Source organism: Macrobrachium rosenbergii, chromosome 11, assembly GCF_040412425.1.
Source record: "Macrobrachium rosenbergii isolate ZJJX-2024 chromosome 11, ASM4041242v1, whole genome shotgun sequence".
Classification (NCBI taxonomy): domain Eukaryota; kingdom Metazoa; phylum Arthropoda; class Malacostraca; order Decapoda; family Palaemonidae; genus Macrobrachium; species Macrobrachium rosenbergii.
This window is the reverse complement of record NC_089751.1, coordinates 17,399,336-17,404,634: the sequence shown is the minus strand read 5'-3', so window position 1 is coordinate 17,404,634 and position 5,299 is coordinate 17,399,336. Positions and strand designations below refer to the sequence as shown.

Sequence of the window (5,299 nt, the reverse complement as noted above, 5' to 3'; positions counted from 1 at the left end):
TCTCTTTTAAGTTCAGCCACAACCCCAACTAACTGATCCACTTTCCAGTAAAGCTCAGATCTCTCCCCTGTCACAATGCTATGGAGCATTACGTGATTATAATTTATATTTGCATGAGTGCATATACACGTATAGGGTTTCCTATGTCCCTTAAGAAAACCAACTGACTATGCAAATATAGCCCATCAGCATCTAACCAATATAACTATATTATTTCAGTATCACGTTTTACTCCAGAACAAAATATTTCTTGATACAGTCTCTCATATACGGTTATGGAATGAAGCCTTCGATTTTCATAATTCTCTCAGTGAAGGAAAACATCCGCTAGGAATCAGGCGCACAGTTTTATTCAATCATATGTTATTCGTAACTTTCCTGTTAACCTAACTAGTTATACGGTCCAGAAATATTCATGCAGATTTAGTGTACTTTAGTAGAATATTCCAGTAATGACTGAAGTGAAATATAATTCTCGGTAATGTATCTTTTGAATCAAAAACTCTTATTCTCAAATGTTTGACGGGAGTGTTTCAAGTAACGGTATTCACTCGAAGAATACTTGTAACAAATAATATTCACTTGCGTATGATGAACAATTGTGGTATAGGTTTGCTGTATTATACTTCTAGTTTCACTGTGCCAGACCCTCCAGTCCAGTGGGTCAGGGGATTCTGTATCAGTTCCAGTCATACTCATAGATACTGAACAATAGAGCAACTTCTATTTAGTCTACTTTAAAACTATTAATTCAAAAAGTTCAAATATTTTATGTAACAATGCTGTTTCAGTGACATGTGTTTATAAATCGGAAGTTCAAATGAAATAAAAATGTTATGTAATGGTTGGGGATCAAACACAAACTGCTTTCCATGAATGCATTTTTTTAGGAAATGTATTTTGAAAAGGATATAGAAATGGAAACGATTTTATTTGTAAAACATTATATGCTCACATTTTAGTACCAAATATCTAAAAAGCAACCTTTTGTAAAAGCTCCTTTGGCAGTATTTCAACCAGCAATAGTTAACAAAAAAAGTACCCGAACAATATTGGGTATAACATGTAACAACAGATGATGCTATAACAATATCGTGTATAAAATGTTAAGAATAGTTTCCGTGCACCGTAACCTTTCAAATTTACTTTAACATTAATCATTTCTAATAGGGATAATTGTTCTAAGGTATTTAACAACGACTTTTGATAAAAGTAATCCACAAAGGATATTGCCAATGTTAATGATAAAATTATATATATTTGGAGAACATTAACATGCTAATTTAACTGATAAAAGTTATCAAAACGCTATTTGTTACGAAGCCACTTTGACTAAGAACAAGCAGAAGATGCGCCGAAGTTTCATCGGCGCAGTTGAGTTTTCTGTACAGCGTATAATGCTGTATGAAACTTTCAGCTACGTCCCATGAAACTCTTAGCCGCAGCCCATAAAACTCAGCCACGGTCCGGTGGTGGCCTCAGCCACGGCTCATGAAACTCTAAGCCGCCGCCCATGAAACTCAGCCACGGTCCGGTGGTGGCCTGAGTTGTTGGTACCTATAACGATGCCAGAAGTACGATTATGGCTAACTTCAACCTTAAATAAGATTAAACTATTGAGGCTAGAGGGCTGCAATTTGGTATGCTTGATGATTAGAGGGTGGATGATCAACATTCCAATTTGCAGCCCTCTAGCCTCAGTAGTTTTTAAGATATGAGGATGGGCAGAAGTGCGGACGGACAGACAAATAGCCCTCTCATTAGTTTTCTTTTGCAGAAAACTAAAATCCTGCAAAACATTTTCAGTAATATTTCGATTACATTAAATTTCAGATTGATTTATCGCTTTAAAGGCGAACTTTCTTTTCATGTGAACGCAAATAAACCGTTCATTTAAGAAGAAATTCTCGCCATTACTCTTTGGTCGAAGTTTACAAACTTGGGAATAATATTTTGTCAGTTACTCAGAGCAATGTGAAATTTTGAATTATGTTAGTCACAGCATATAGCGTTATTCTTACCACCATTAGCTTTTTTTTTTTTTAGGTAATATTTTGTTGTTTTCGTGTCATTTCATCAGAAACAGCCTTTATATTACTGCCAGTTATTCTCACAGGAAATATGAAAATTAATGACGCGATGCAAGATGCTGGTTCGAACTTTCTTCAGTGTTCATATCACGTTCACAATATTTTTTATCTTTGCCGAGTGCCAGTGACACTAGCGGATCCATGGAGGGACACCTGGGCACGTGGCGCCCCCCCCCCATGAAAAATAATGACAGAATAATAATATTGAAGATTTAGATAAAATGGGAAAAAATAAAAACATTATTATAGAAATTTTATATATATATATATATATATATATATATATATATATATATATATGTATATATATATAGTGTATGTACGTTGTATATGAAAATTGGTGCCGCCCCATGAAATTTTTCTGGATCCGCTAGTGGCCAGTGACAAGATATAAAAATATATAATTGTAATACCTAGCTGCGTAAAATATTAATATAAATGTATGTCATCACTGAAGAAGATATGCAAGGCATACCCGTCAAATACATCTTTCTTTATTCTAATTTTTCTCTCACTTTCCTCCGTTAGGTGAAGTTTCTTTAGGGATTTAGTTACTCTCAATAAACTGTTTAGGTACTTTGTCACAAAAAATGCTGCTACTTTTTATTTTATTTGGTTAAGAAGAGAATTTATAAGAATTATTCTAGCCCTTTATATAATTTGGCTGTCTCAAGCAGTCGATATTGAATTACACAATTAAGAAACAAATAATGTATAATTTCTTTAACATTGACGTGGACCTCGAATCATTGTCAGTTTATCGGCAAAATTTAGGATTTACATCTGTGATGCATTGAACCGTTGTTGGCACGATTTTTACATTTAAAAAAAACTTACCTGTGGTTTGAAATGGGAACTAATGACTGTTGCAACACCGCAGCATCATTAACGATGTCTGGGAAACTAATGCGGAGTTAGGAACAGTATCAATCTTTACACGTTGTGCTTAATTCAGAACGAGACAGAAGTAAACTTACCATGTCGATGCGACATTGCAATCAGTTTATATTTCCTCATTATGAAAGAGAGAGGGAGACCGATGATTAAATTGTTTAGGCTACATCCAGCCTCAAGGGAATATAGTAATTTAAACATCATTTAGAACGAAACCTAGTGGGAATATGGTAATCTGATCATCATTTAAAAATAATTTGTGCTTAGGCTACAACGAATGTCCCTAAGTTTTTATCGTAAATGCATATCGATTACGACTTCGAAAAAATATTACGTCGTACTTATCGTAAGTTTAGAGTATGAAAGTGCTTGATATACAGTATTAAACCACTGATCAAATAATTCCTTTTCCTTTTGCCAGAAGCTGTAGGCATCATAAATTACCATAGTTTATGCAGTCGGAAAACCTGAAGATCATCGTTACACATTTCTTGCACAATAGCGTTTGTAAGAAGAGAGTGAAGGCCTTTTATGTGAGTCATTGAATAAAGATTTTTGTAAGGCCATCTGTTTTCTGAACTGTAATCAGAATGTTATAGATTCTTACTTAATATGAACAAATTTTGTGTGCGCAGGTCATTAGGTGCATTCAGGTACACAGGCATTACGAAACCAAGTCTTTCATCCCTTACAAATGGAATTCAGTTCGCAATCTGAAGTGAAATCAGCGTAGGCTTTATCGTCATCTCTTCTTCATCTCCTCTTTCTAATGACCTGAATCGCTTCTAGTAAAAAAGTAATTTAGTCTTATGCTTCCTCTTATATCATTCTCTCGTAAAACGCTGTTAACTTTTTAAACTTTCTGTATATCTTGATTAAAAAATATCGATAAGTAAAATTCAGTATTAAATTATTTGTCATTTATTTAGCAACTTATTAAATCAAAAATAGGGTTTAAACCATCAACGCGCTAAATTTTCAAATCTTTCTCATTCTCTGAATGTATGAAAACTATGAAATTTTTGGATAAGGAAAAACTTCTGTGAACAGACGAATCTAAGACTGAAGGAGGATATTAGGGAAGGTCTAAAGCTCCTGCAATTCTCATCTCCTTGGACATAAAATGTTTCTGCGAGAACAGTTTTTTTCATAATCCAGAGTTTAAAAGACAAACACAAAAATGCGTTTCTAATCCACGCATTTTATAAAAGATGCCGAAATAAAGGTAAACTTCAAACTAGACTTTTTCTAATGTGTTTGGGAATAATCACTTGTCAGTAGTTACTAATGATTATCACTGATATTTCAGCTCTAATAATAAACCTGAAAATAAGAGAACTTGATGATTAAATGATTATTCAGCCTAGGTTTTTACCTACATTTTATTTTCATTGTTTTTCCTGAGTCTAATGATGGTTAAACTACAAGAAAAAATTTACGTTTTGCATGTTGTTAAAATGTGATACGAGAAAACCGGTAATAATATATTCAATTGTGGCTAAAAATTGCAATGGAATCGTTATGGAAAAAGGTATGAAAAGCTGTTGTTAATCCTACAGCTCTTTAAAAGAATCATTTGTTAAATATTGGAACGTTATAGAACAGAAGGAAAATTAAATCATCCTTTTGCTTGTTTCAGTTTTTGACGACTGAGCAGTCACGACTTTGCCTGACTCCTTGCACTCCTTCTCAAGACCCCGGAACGTTTGGTAAGTTTTCTTATGAACATTAAAACGACTGTCATTTGGTACTAATCCTGTCATGCATAAGATTTCTGTAATTCAATCATTTTTATTGTGGTTATACGAAAATAACCCACCTCAGATTCCAGTCTCTCCATCACCCACCCGTGATATTCCCTTCTAAGGTCTTCCTTCATCAAACCTATCCTTTCAGTATTATAAATGACAGCTTTTTTTTTGTGTGTGTGTGTGTGTGTGTGTGTGTGTGTGTGTGTGTGTGTGTGTGTGTGTGTATTTGGCAACTTCTGTAAATACCTAAGAACTGAACTTCCAGATGTGATTGTACCATTTGGTGGTATATTCTTTCATTCTTCACCACACCCACTGCATCCAGCAGTGGTGAGTCCATTTTGGCCAAAAAAATAGGAAAAAAATTGTTATTATTATTATTATTATTATTATTATTTTTTTTATTATTATTCAGATGAACCCTATTCATATCGAACAAGCCCACAGAGGCCATATACTTGAATTTCAAGCTTCCAAAGAATATGAACTTCATTCAAAAGAAGCAACAGAAGGTAATACGAAATACAGAATGAAGAGACCAGTTATTAGAAAATAAAAGAAATT

At 33.9% G+C, this 5,299-nt stretch overlaps 1 long non-coding RNA gene across 1 annotated transcript in view; it reads left to right on the top strand.

Moving 5' to 3' along the window:
• Nucleotides 1–4,694, top strand: part of LOC136843567 (uncharacterized) — a 144,099-nt gene extending 139,405 nt beyond the window's left edge. The window contains exon 3 of the long non-coding RNA XR_010854586.1: nucleotides 4,624–4,694. This is a non-coding gene — a long non-coding RNA (uncharacterized lncRNA). The remainder of the gene's footprint in view (nucleotides 1–4,623) is intronic.
• The last annotated feature ends 605 nt before the right edge of the window (nucleotides 4,695–5,299 follow it).